Source organism: Octodon degus, unplaced genomic scaffold, assembly GCF_000260255.1.
Source record: "Octodon degus isolate 3935 unplaced genomic scaffold, OctDeg1.0 scaffold00181, whole genome shotgun sequence".
NCBI lineage: Eukaryota > Metazoa > Chordata > Mammalia > Rodentia > Octodontidae > Octodon > Octodon degus.
Window position 1 is genome coordinate 138,168 of NW_004524757.1, and position 14,833 is coordinate 153,000.

General features: G+C 36.0%; 1 pseudogene; it reads right to left on the minus strand.

Annotated features, from left to right (window-relative positions):
- Nucleotides 1–641: 641 nt before the first annotated feature.
- LOC101568917 overlaps nucleotides 642–14,833 on the minus strand; it is a 25,784-nt pseudogene continuing 11,592 nt past the window's right edge.

Below are 14,833 nucleotides of genomic sequence, written 5' to 3' on the forward strand. Positions count from 1 at the left end.
ATAGACCCATCGATGAGTGTAAGGATCTTTAGATCCCTTGAGATCGTCGACATCATTGAATCTATAGATCTCCTGATCCATGGAGATCTGTCGGTCCACCAATTTTCGGTTCGGGATATCTGTGGAGATCCACCTATGTGCGAGTGTAAGAATCTATAGATCCCTGGACATCACTGATATCGTTGAATCTATGGATCTCAAGATTCATGAAAATTTGTGGGTCCATTGATTTTCAGATCGGTGGATCTGTGGAGATCCACCCATAGTCGTGAGTAAGGATCTATAGATCCCTGGAGATCGGCAACATCATTGAATCTATAGATCTCCTGATACATGGAGATCTGTGAGTCCACCAATATTCTGGTTGAGGAATCTGTTGCGATCCACCCATCGACAAGTGTAAGTATCTATAGATCCCTGGAGTTCGTAGACATCATTGAATCTATAGATCTCCTGTTCCATGGAGATCTGTGGGTCCATCGATTTTTGAAATTGGGGATCTGTAGTGATACACCTGTGCCTGAGTGCAAGAATCTATAGATCCCTGGTGATCATCGATATCGTCGAATCTATGGATATCAAGATTTATGGAAATCTGTGGAGCCATTGATTTTCATTTCAGGTTATCTCTGTTGATCCACTCATTGGCGAGTATAAGGATCTATAGATCCCTGAAGAACGTTGACTTTGTTCAATCTATAGATCTCCAGATCCATGAAGTTCTGAGGGTCATCTATTTTCAGGTCGGGGAATCTGTGGAGATCCATGTATTAGCGAGTGTAAGTGTCTATAGATCCCTGGAGATCTTTGTTGAATCTATAGATCTGAAGATCCATGGATATCTATGAAGCCATAGTTTTTCAGATATACACACCAATGAATATCTACCATTCATTTAGTGCAATGATCTATGTATACCTGGAGATCTTAAAATCATTAATTTTCTAGATCTGAATATCTATAGAGATACATAGATCCATAGATTTTAAGATCTGTGGATCTATGGAGATCTAAACAGTGAATGTAAGGATCTATAGATCCATGGATCTTAAAGAATTAAACCTATGGATCTGGTGATTCATGGATATCTATGAAGCATAGATATTTAGATCTGTAGATCATTGTAAATCTATGAATCTATGTCTATGAATCTAAAGATCTCTGAAGATCTTAAATTGTTTTGATCTATTCATCGTTTGACCCACTTTGACCTATCAATCCACAAACTTTTTGTCTATAGTTTTATGTATTGATAAATCTATGGTTCTATAAAGCCATGGACAGCTTAAACTATTAAATCTATGGAGCTATAACTCCAGGGAGATATATGAATGCTTAGATGCTTTGATCAGTAGATCTATGCTAATCTGTACTGCACATTGGGCTATCTGTGGATCTACAGATCCACCAGATCTTGAAATCGTACAACAGATAAAAGTGAAGATCCATAAAGCTTTATGATTCTATAGATTTTCAGATATGTGAATCAATGGAGACCTACAAATCGGTGAATCGATGGATCTACTATTCTACTGGTATTTCAATCCGTAGACCTATTGTGATCTGTTAACACATAATCCTGTAGATTTTGGGATCTATCGAGGTCTAAGCATCGGTGAATCTATGGATCTTCGGATCAATGGAGATCTTGAAATAATTAAATTTATAGATCTTATGATCCGTGGAGATCTATGAGTCCATACATTTTCAGATCTGTGGATCTATGGAGATCTACCCATCAGTGAATATAAGGATCTATAGATCCAAGGAGATCTTAAAAGTCATTAAATCTGCAGATCTGGTGAAAGATGGTGAACTATGCATCTATAGAGTGTGAGATCTGTGGATCTGTGGAGCTCTAGCAATCTATGAATCTATGGATTTATAAATCCATGGAAGTCTTAAAGTCTTGAAATCTATAGAGCTGTAGATCCATGGAGATCTATGAATTCACAGATCCTTCAGTTTGCAGAACTATAGTGATCTGTAAAACCAGAATCTTGTAAATTTCTGGATCTGTAGAGAGCTACACATTGGTGAAATTATGGATCTATACATCCATGAAGATTTTAAAATCATTCAATTTTATCAATCTAATGATCCATGTAGATCTATGAATCCATAGACTTTTAGATCTCTGGATCTATGTAGATCTATGTATCTATGAATCTGTTAATCTATAAATTTATAAAGTCTTAAAATTATTAAATCTAGAGATCTGATAATCCATGGAGATTTATTATCTTGGATGTTTAGATCTTTAGATCTCTAGAGATCTATGAGTGGATGAATCTGTTCATCTATAAATTTATGATCTTAAACTGTATCCATCTATTGATCTTTTGATCCATGAGGGCATATCAATCCACTGAACTTTTGATCTCTAGAACTATGCATTGATAAATCTATGAATCTATAGAAATGGAGATCATAGGGTCTTAAATCTATAGAGCTGTATTTCCATGGAGATGTATGAAACCCTAAATTCTTAAATCAGTACATCTATAGTGATCTTCAAACTCAGAATCCTTTACATCTGCAGATCTATGGAGATCCATGTATCAAAGTGTCTATGGATCTCTGGATTCAAGGAGATTTAAAGATGTTTAAATCTGCAGAGCAACTGATCCATGGGTATCTATGAATCCATACAGCCATCGATATGTAGATATATGGTGATCTGTAAATGCAGAATCCTTTTGATTTGCATTTCTATGGAGACCTACACATGGGGAAATCTATAGATCTACAGATGCATAGAGATGTTAAAATTAAATCTATAGATCTGATTATCCATGGAGATCTGTTAAGCTATAGATTTTTTGTATATTTTAGGGAAGGGTCTACAGGGTGTTTAGGGTGTCACTACTAGATCAAACTTATAGTGATCCGCCTGTTTACAGCTTCCCAAGAGTTGGGATTACAGGAGTACACCACCATGCCCAGTCTCAATCGCTCTCTCAGCATGCCTCGAGGGTGGGGCTAGTACACCAGGCCCAATGATCGAACCCCTGGCCCCTGCACCTGTTTGCAGGTGCTTTAATCTGTTGAGCTATTTGGCCAGCCCTCATAGATTTTTAGATTTCTGGATGTATGGAGATCTATGAGTCAATGAATCTATGAAATCTATAGATCCTTGGAGATCTTAAAATGCTTCCATCTATTGTTCTTCTGGTCTATGGAAATCAATGACTCTATAGATGTTTAGATCTGTGCACCCATGAGATCTATGAATCTGTGGATATATAGATATGTAAAGTTCTTAAAATCATTACATCTTTAGATCTGATGATCTGGGAAGATTGAAAAATCTTTAGATGATTAGATCTCTAAGTAGATCTATGAAAATCTATGAATTGATGAATCTGTAGATCTGTGGAGATCTTAAAATGTTTCCATCTGTTGAAGTTTTCATCCATGGAAATCTCTCAGTCCACAGAACTTCTAATATCTAGATCTATGTATTAATACATCTATTGATCTGTAGAACCATAGAGATCTTAAAGTCTTTAAATCTATAGAGTTGTAGATGCATGGAGATCTGTGAACCCACATATCCCTTGGTCTATACATCTACAGTGATCTGTAAGCACAAAATTCTGTAGATCTCTGGATCTATGGAGATTTACGCATTGGGGATTCTGTGGATCTACAGATCAATGGAAATCTTCAAATCATTCAATCTATAGATCTAATGATCCATGGAGATCTAAGAATTAGTAGATATTTAAATGTCTGGATTTATGAAAATTTCCCAATCACTGAATCTATTAATCTATATATCCAGAGAGATCTTAAAATTCCTCCATCTATTGATATTTTTACCCATGATGACCTATGAATCCATAGATGTTTAGATCTGTGGATCTATCAAAATCTATGAATCTGCAAATCTATGGATCTATAGATCTATACAGATCTAAAAATCACTATATCCATAGATCTGATGATATGGGGAGATTGATGAATCTTTAGATATTTAGATCTGTGGATTTTTGGAGGTCTATGTGTCAATGCATCTATGAATATTTAGATCTGTGGAGATCTTAAAATGCTTCCATCTAGTGGTCTTTTCATCCATGGAGATCTATCAATCCATAGAACTTTTGATCTCTAGCTCTATGTATTGATAAATCTATGGATCTATACAATGCAGATCTTAAAGTCTTGAAATCTGTAGAGATGTAGATCCATGGAGCTCTATCAATCCACAGATGCTTAGAGAAGTAGATGTATGGTGATATGTAAACAAAGAGTACTGTAGATATCCAGATCTATGGAAATCTTTGCATTGGGGAGTCCATAGATCTACAGATCCATGGAGATCTTAAAATCATTCAATCTATGATCTGATGAGAGATGGATATCTACGAATCTATAGATTTCAAAATCCGTGGATCTATGGAGATCTAACAATAGGCGAATCTATGGAAGTATAAATCCATGGATATCTTAAAGTCTTTATATCTAGAGAGCTGTAGATCCATGCAGACTTACGGATCCATAAATATTTGGATTTCTGGATCTATGGAGACCTGCTAGTCAATGAATCTAAAGATCCTTGGAGATCTTAAAATATTTGCATCTATTTATCTTCTGGTCCGTGGAGATCTATGAGTCTATAGATGTTTAGATCTGTGCATCTATGAGTTCAATAAATCTGTAAATCTATGAATATTTAAATCTGTAAAAACCTTAAAATCATTAAATCTATACATTTGATCATCCATGGATATCAATGAATCTATAGATGTTTAGGTTTGTCGATCTGTGGAGAGCTTTCAGATGATGAATCTATAGATTTGTGGAGATCTTAAGATGTTATCATCTATTGATCATTTTTAACCATTGAGATCTATCAATCCACAGAACTTTTGATCTCCAAATCTACATATATTGTCTACTGATCTATAAAACCGTGGATATCTTAAAGTCTATATGATAGAGCTGTAGATCCATGGAGATCTATTAATTTACACATGTTTTGATCAGTAGATCTATGGTGATCTGTAAACATAGACTTCTGTAGATCTGCAGATCTATGGACATCTATGCATTGGTGAATATATGAATCTACAGATACATGTAAGTCTTAAAATAATTTAATCTATGGATGTGATGACACATGGTGACCTATGCATCTATAGATTTTTGGAACTCTGGATTTATGCAGATCAACTCATTGTTGAATCTGTGGATCTGTGAATTCAGAGAGATATTTTTAAATATTTTTAAATCTATAGATCTATTGATCCATGGAGTTCTATAAGGACATCTGCCAATCAACAAAACCATGGATCTATAAATCCACAGAGATTTAAAATGTTTAAATCTAGTGAGAAGTTGATCCATGGAGATCTTTGAATCTATAGATGAGTAGATTTGTGTATCAAAGGTAATCTGCGAATCAATAAAACAATGGATCTATAAATAAATAGAGATCTTAAAGTCTTGAAATCTATAAAGTTTTAGATCTATGGAGATCTCTGAATCCACAGATCCTTTGGTCTCTAGATCCATGGTGTTCTCTAAACGCAGAATCCTGTAGATCTCCAGCTCTTTGATGATCTATTCTTCGGTTAATCTATGGGTTTACAGATCCATGGAGATTTTAAAATCATTAACTCTATAGATCGTATGATCCATGGAGATCTATGAAATTTTAGATTTTTAGATCTCTGGAGATCTACAAGTCAGTGAATGTATGGATCTATAGGTCCATGGAGATCTTGTAATCATTAAATATATAGGTCTGATGATCCCTGGAGACCTACGAATCTATAAAATTTTTAAACTATGGATTGATGGAGATCAATGAATCAGTGATTCTATGATCTATAAATCCATGGAGATCTTAAAACCTTTAAATCTATAGATCTATTGATCCATAATTATCTACGAATCCACAGGTCCTTTAATAAGTAGATGCAGTATTCTGTAGATCTCCAGATCTTTAGTGATCTCAATATATCTACAGATATGTGGAGGTTTATATGTCTAGTCATCTCTAAATCTGCACAGATCTATGAATCTATATCTCTATAGATCTGTAGATATATGGAGATCTGTTAACCCATACATCTATTGATGTGCATGTCTTTGAAGATCCTCAAGTATACAGATCAAAAAATATATTGAGGTGTGGAGTTATTTGAATCCATAGATTTATACATCCAGAGATCTATAGTGACCTGTGAATCCATACATCTCTGGTTTTGTAACTCTATGGATATCTATTAATCAATATGTAGATCTATACATCCATGAAGTTCTGTGAAAGTTATGAATCTATGAGCCTTTATTTATCTAAATCTATTGAAGTGTGTCAATCTATTCATCTGAAGACCTGCAGATTTATGGAGATCTATGAATTAATTAATTTAAAGATCAAGAAATCAAAGGTGATCTGAAAATCTTTAAATCTGTAGATCTATGGATCCATGAATATCTATGAGTCTATCAATTTTTAGATCTGTAGTTCTATGGCAGTGTATAAATGATAAACCAATTATAACTTTCTTTTTTTTTCTTTCTTTTTTTTGCGGAACCAGGGATTGAACTCAGGCCCTTGCACTTGCCAGGGAAGCGCTTATTCCACTCAGCCATCTCCCTGGCCCCAGCAATGTATGAATGTAAAATTCTTTGATCTCTAGATCTATGGAAATGTATAGAAGTATAAATCTCTGTAAAGCTATAAATCTATGAAACTTTAGATCTCTAAATCTATGGAGATCTATCAAACGATCCAACTGTAGATCTATGATGATGTATGAATCAATGAATGTATAGTTCTATAAATTCATGGCTATTTTTGAATCTGTAGATCTGTTGATCCATGGAAATCTATGAATGAATATATCTTTATATCTACAGATCTATGTTGATATATAAATGTTGAATACTACCAATCTTTCAATCTATGAATCTAACCTATGGAGATATATTAATCTACACAACTCTAGCTTTACGATTTATTTATTTATTTTTGGAGCACTGGGGATCAAACTCAGGACCTTGCACTTGCCAGGCACGCACATAAGCCACTGAGCTATCTCCCCAATCCTCTAGATGTGTAGATTTATGGAAATTTTTGAATTTGTTTATCTGTAAAGCTGTAGATCTATGGTGATCTGGAGATCTACAAGTACATATCTATAATACGTATAGATCTAAAAATTTAGAAATCTGTGGATCAATAAATCTCCATAAGTTTGAAAACTAAAAATCTCTAGAGATCTATAAATCTGTGTCCATTTATAAGTGTGAAAATATTTAGAAATCTGTATATCTATATATCTATATTTGTTGAAGGACACATATATCCTGAGAGGCTAAGGAGAGAAAGAATGTCCCATACATTCAGTAATGATATCTGCTGTTTCCTTGTTATCTTTCTGAATGTAAAATCCATAATTCTAATTCAAAACCTGGCTTCAAACTGGGCTTATGGCCAGACAATGAGGAATAGATAGATATAGATGATAATGATGCACATGCAAAAATCATACATGTGATGCTCTCTGTGAAAAATATAGTGTATTAAAGTGGAAATGTTGATGCTTGTGTGACCTCAGTACTCTGAGACTGAGCCAAGGGGATCGCAAGTTCAAGCCCTATCTGGGCAATTTGGCAACTTATGGAAATCTTCTCAAAGTGCAAATCTAAATTGAAAGTTGGGAATTTAGCTTAGCCAAATGATCCTATGTTCATTTCTTATTTAGCACAATAAAGATAGCCAATGACATTAACAGTTATGTAATTTACTATGAATACAATATTAATAGAATAATCCCAACAATTTAAAAGAACTACAGAAATCGCTACGAAATAGGGAGATAATAGCTATCAAACACTTAAACAAGAAATTATGAACTGCAAAATGAAGTGTATTGGGCAGATTAGAGACATAGGAATAAACACAGGACAAATCCTGGAAGATTAACACTGTAAAATCATTGCAAGGTTATCATGTACTGTGTGCTTTTAAAAATGTACTCTACTGTATCCCTTATGAAATAAAGTGTTGCTCACGTTCACTGAGTGGCTACCTTGTCCCCTTCCCAGAAACAAATGTTAAGAACCTGACTGAGCTACATTGCATCAGTCAGTGAAACAGAAACTTTTAGAAACAAGTTTACCCCATAAGAGTGATCTACACCCCAAACTTATAGGACATGCAAAGCAAGATGTCCCCTATGTCAAAGCACCACTGCTGCTAAAATAGGTCTTATGCTTTCTCTGCATCTGCCACACTAAATCTTGATCCCCCATTTTCTACTAACAGTCCCACTTCTTCATTCTTCATAGGAGTAAAGGAAATGAACTGAAGAGAGGGGAGGGTCATTACATCATCAAGGAACCTCCTAGCCCCCCCCCCCCACAACCAGTTTAGCCCTGCCCTCTGCCAGATGAAACAAGAGGAAAAAAAGAATGGAAAGTTATAAAAGCTGCTAGAAAACATTGTAGTCATAAAATCAGTGAGACAAAGGGCCAGTCAGATAGGTCAGAGGACTATCTGCTTAGGCAGAGCACAGTGGCTGTGGTTGGATCACCAGCGTGCTGTGCCAACCCCACCCCTTGAAAAGCACTGAGATGGTGGTTGAGACTGGGTGTGGTAGTGCACACCATAACCCCAGTGCTTGGAAGGCTGTAAACAGGAGAATCACTGTGAGTATAATCTATGTAGTGAGATCCTGTTGATCCTATACTAAATACGTAAAAAGCAGTCAAACAAAAACAAAAAAATCAGTGAGATATATTTAGTCAAAGGGAGCCAGTTAAGATAACTCTTGTTAAGCAGATAGTATCAAGAAATGTGGTAATAGTGAAACATAAAGATTAAAAGTAAGATAGAAAGATATGGAGATTAATTGCAATTATATCATCAATTATCTCCAAACTTTAACCTTTGGCATGTTGAAAGCCAGTGTTTCCAGCACCATTTGTTAAAGAGTCTGTTTCTCTCAGTGCACGTGTTTGGCCACTTTGTTCAACATAAAGTAGATGAGTGTGTTTTTCATTGTATCTGCATCTTCTAATCTGGTCCCTTGATCCTCAGGTTTGTCTCCATATCAGTACCATGCTAATTTTAGTACAAAAGCTTTATAATATAATTTCATGTCAGGGCTTATGATGCTTCCTGCCCTTCCTTGTTGCCCAGGATTGCTTCTGATATTCTGGATCTCTTATGGTTTCAAATGAATTTGAAGAGAGTTTTCTCTAGATCTGTGAGATACATTCATGATATTTTGATAGGGATTGCATTAAATCTGTATAATTATTTTGGGAGTACGGCCATTTTCAAAATGTTGGTTCTTACTATATAAGAGCAAGGGATACCTTTTCATTTTCTGAAATCCTCTTAAATCTCTTTTCTCAGAGCACTGTAATTTTCATTATAAAAATATTTTACTTCTATATGAGTTTGATTCCTCTCTTTTGTGCCTATGGGACCTGCGCCCACCACTCAAAATCTCCTCCCCTACAGCCACCCAGTGAGGAAGAACTTATGCTGTATTCTCCAGAACACCAGATCCAGCACTAGCCCAGGTTCCTTGAGGGTGTGAGAGAGCATCCTACTACCTTGCACCCGCGTGGGTTGTCTGGTCCAAGCTCAGGTGCACAGTGAGAGAGACCCTCTTCTGAGCCCATGGGACCCCAACTTCCACTCCACTCCCACTTCCTACACCCGAACAGTGAGTGAGAATTTCTGCCACATTCTCGGGACCCCAAGATCCAGCCCAAACCCAGGCCCGGTGAGTTTATGGGAGAGCGTCCCCTCTGACGTACTCCCCCTGGTCCCCTTTATACTCAGCTCAGGCCTGGCAAACAGGCCTGGGTTGGAACTGTGCAGCTGCAGTCCCTACAGAGAGAGTAGGGGACAGAACCACCCAGCTAGTCCAAGAACAGAACATCTTGCGAGAGGGGAGCAACAGGTTCACTCCCAAGGGCTACAGCAAGAAGGAGTTGAAAACAGCAGATAGACCAAGCAAGGTGCAACTGGATAAATTTAAACTTTGTAAACCTGCACCTGAAATTTAGTAGGGGCTAAAGTTATAACTACACCAAAGCTCTACAACAAAGGTCAGAGGACAGTGCTATACAAAATGACAAAGAGAAGGAGCAAAATGCAATCTCAGACCCCAAGCCCACCCATAACAAATACAGAGGAGACGAGCACAGAACAAAATTGGAATCACTCAGCTGAAATCAAGGAATCAAGAGCTTCTGAAATAAGGAAACAATTACAGAAACATAAACAGAAACTCAGATCAGAAATAAAAGAAGAAATTTCTGAATTAATAGAATCTGCAGTAAAGAATCAAATGCAGAAACATACAGGGGAAACCCAATGCCCACCCAGAACAAGTGCAGAGGACTCTAGCTCAGATGAAATGCATGAATTAATAGCGTCAAAGGTCAATAAGCGACAGCAGATGAATATGGAGGAACTCAGAGAGAAATTAATTTCTGAAATAAAAAAAGAAATCTCTGAACTCATAGCATCTGAAATAAAGAGTCAAATACAGGAACATATGGAGGAAACCCAATCTGAAAAATACTCTGCAGTAAAATAATTTAGAATTGCTTCTGAGAAGAAATTGGTAAAAAAAAAATAGAGATTAGAAAAAGGACGGATTCTTTGAAAGACCAATACAGGAAAGAAATAGATCTCATAAAGCAGGGTCAAAGAGATATAGAGGAACTAAAAATCTCAATCACAAGCTTGCAAAAATGTTTGAGGGAAAGTGAAGACAGAGTTTCAGATCTTGAGGACGCTAGTGCAACTAGAGAAAAGGAAAGAAAACATATCTTAAAAACAAGTAGAATGCAGGAAAAAAATTCATCACTTACAAGACGATGCAAAGGTTAACAATGTTAGACTAACAGGTATGAGTGAGAAAGAAGGAGGCAATACAAATGACATTAAAAAAATATGGGCAGAAGTAGTAGCAGAAAACTTCCCAAATATGAGGAAACAATCTGACATTCAGGTAAATGAATCATAAAGATCGCCAAGTAATGTCCACCCAATTAAAAACACACGGATACATATAATAGTCAAGATACCAGAAATTCAGCTCAAGAAAAACACCCTGAAAGGTACTAGAGAAAACAAGCAGATCACATTCAAAGGAAAACCCATTAGAATTAAGACCCATTTCTCTTCACAAAACATGAAGGCAAGAAGAGCATGGAGGAGAGTACTTCAAGTCCTCTATGAAAAAAATTCCAGGCCAGGATACTATACTCTGCAAAACTCTCTTTCAAGTTTGATGGAGAAGTGAAATACTTCCATGACAAAGAACAATTAAGAATTTCATGATGACAAAGCCAACCCTACAGAGGCCCCTGAATGATGTGCAAGAGAGGGACCAAAATGATAAGAACTCCACGAATGAGAAAGAAGAAACCAACTAAATAAGGCAAACAATTAAACACAGGAGAAAAAGAAGTAAACCACAGCAGATAAATAACATGTCAATCGTAAATCAATACATCTCAATTATAACCAACAATGTAAATGGACTAAATTCAACATTTAAGAGAAATAGACTACCCCAGTGGGTTAGGAAATAAAATCCAACAATATGCTATACACAAGAAGCACATTTAACTCATAAATATATTCATAGGCTGAAAGTCAAAGGATGGAAAACAATATTACATGATCTTGCACCTCATAAAGAAGCAGGCATAGCAATCCTATTCTCAGACAATCTCAACTTCAAAACAAGAATGATGAAGTAAAATAAAGAAGGCCACTATATACTGGTTAGGGGAAAATTACAAGAGAAAGAGGTACACTCATAAATATGTATTCACCAAACATGGGAGCATCCAACTATATAAACAAACCTTAATGGATGTGAAATATCTAATATCTAATACCACAATCTTCACAGGAGACCTTAACACACCCTTATCCCAAAATAGATAGGTTAACTAGATAAAAAATTAGCAAACAAGCAAAAGAACTAATCCAGAGCTTGAAACAAATGGACTTCGTGGACATACACAGAGTGTTCCACCAAACACAGCTGAATGCACATTTTTCTCGGTTGCACGTGGGTCATTTTCCAAAATGGACTACATATTTGTCCACAGGTCATGCTTCAGTACATGCAACAAAACAGAAATTACACCATGCTTATTATCTGACCACAGTGCAATGAAACTGGAAATAAAAGACAAAAGAAACCAGAAAAAATGCCTAAATACATGGAAATTGAGCAACACCCGACTGAGCAACCAATGGGTCACAGATGAACTTAAACAAGAAATTCAACAATATCTACAATTCGATGAAAATTCAGGCACAACTTATCAGAATTTATTGTAAATGATGAAAGCGGTTCACAGAGGCAAACTCATAGCTGTGAAGTCACACATTAGGAAAAGAGAAGGAGAACAAATAAACACTGTAATGCTGAAAATCCAACAACTAGAAAAGGAATAGAAAACCAAACCCAGAGCCCAAAGTTAGGAAGAAATCATAAAGGCTACACCAGAAATTAATGCAATTGAGACAAAGAAAACAGTGCAAAGAATTAACGAATCAAAACCTGGTTCTTTGAAAGACTAAATAAAATCAATAAACCCCTAGCTAACCTCATCAAAAAGGGGAAAGAAAATATTCAAAAACAAGCAATGAGGAATGTAAAGGCTGTAATTAACCCAGACACAGTGGAAATTCAGAAGATTATCAATAGTTATTTTGCGAATTTTTACTCTCACAAAATAGAAGACAGACGAAATGAACAGATTCCTAGAAAGGCACAACTTACTAAAATTGAATTAACAACATATAACCGCTCTCAATAGCCCACGAAGAGCCAATGAAATAAAAGATGAAATGGCAAACCTACCAACGAAGAAAAGTCTAGGTCCTGATGGATTCACAGTTGAATTCTACAAGAAATTCGCTGAAGAAGTGGTCCCTATACTCCTCAAAATCTTCAAAGAATTTGAAAATGATGCAATCCTCCCAAAATCATTCCTGGAGGCATGCATTATACTGGCACCAAAACCAGTGAAAGATGCAACTGAAAAAAGAAACTACAGGGAAATATAAATGCAAACATTCTCAATAAAATACTAGCAAATAGAATACAGCAAATCATCAAGAAGATCTTACACCATGACCAGGTTCGATTCATCCCAAGGATGCAAGAATGGTGAAAATCAATAAATGTAATACACTATATCAATAGAGTGAAAACTACAAACCACATAATCATCTCAACTGATGCAGAAAAGGCTGTTGACAAAGTCCACACTCATTCATGTTCAAAGTCCTACAGAAAATTGGAATAGATGGCTTTTACCTCAATCTGATAAAAGCCATTTATGAAATCCCAAATGCAAACACAATTCTGAATGGGGAAAAGCTGAAATCATTTACTCTTAGACTTGCTACAAGACAAGGATGTCCTCCATCACCACTCCTGTTCAATATAGCTTTGGAATCATTAGATAGAGCCATTAGAGAAGAGGGAAAAATAAAAAGAATAAGAATAAGAAAAAAAAGAAGCTAAAATATCATTATTTGCAGATGACATGATATTTTACATAGAAGACCCAAAAATCTCCACCAAGAAGCTACTAGAATTAATAAAGAAATTCAGTTGCATAGCAGGATAAAAGTCTATACCAAAATGTCAATAGCATTCCTCTACACAGACAACAAACACACTGCAAACGAAATTATAGAAACAATACCTTTTACAATAGCACTGAGGAAAATGAAATAGTTTGGAATTAATCTAACTAAAAAAGACAAAAAACTTTTCAAGGAAATGACAGTACTTTTAAAAAAGAGATCATAGAGGATTTCAGAAAATGGAAAGATATTCCATGCTCCTGGAAAGGAAGAACAAACATTGTGAAGATGGCCATCCTCCCAGAATTGCTGTACAGATTTAATGCAATCCCTATCAAACTACCACCAACATACCTCACAGACATAGAGAAATCATTCCTAAAATTTATCTGGAACCAGAAAAGACCTAAAATAGCAAAGGCAATCCTGGGCAACAAACACAAGGCAGGAGGCATTACAAATTCCTGACTTGAAATTACACTACAACGCTACTGTGATAAAATCAGCATGTTACTGGCAACAAAATAGACTTGAGGATTAATAGAGAAGATTAGAAGGTGTTGAAGCCACTATGAACACACTCAGCCACCTTATCGTTGACAAAGGGGCCAAAAATAGTCACTGGAAGAAAGATAGCTCTTTAACAAATGGTACTGGAAAAACTGTCACGCTACATCCTGAAAACTAAAACTTGACCCAGGTCTATCACCATGCACGAAGCTAAAGTTAAAATTGATTAAAGATCTAAACGTTAAAACAGAAACACTAAAACTCCTGGAAGAGAAAGTAGGAGGAACTCTTGAAGACATAGGGGTAGGCAAAGAGTTCAGGAAAAAAAAATCAAATAGCACGGGAAACTCTTGAAAGAATTAAAAATGGAGGCCTCCTCTTATTGGGAAGTTTTTGCACATCAAAAGAACTTACCAACAAAATGTAAAGATGACCAACAAATTTAGAAAAAAAATCTTGACAAATAAGTACTCAGATAAAGATCAATTCTCTAGAATTTACAGAGAAATAAAAAACACTTGGGGCTGGCGAGATGGCTCAGTGGTCTAAAGCACCTACTTGGAACAAGCTTGGCAAAGCACAGGGACCGAGGTTCGATCACCCAGCACCACATGCCAGCCAGCCACGCCCCCTGGTGGGCTGAGCTGGCCACACACACACACACACACTAAATAAATAAACTTAAAAAAAAACACTAAGGCCACAAAATTTAAAGACCCA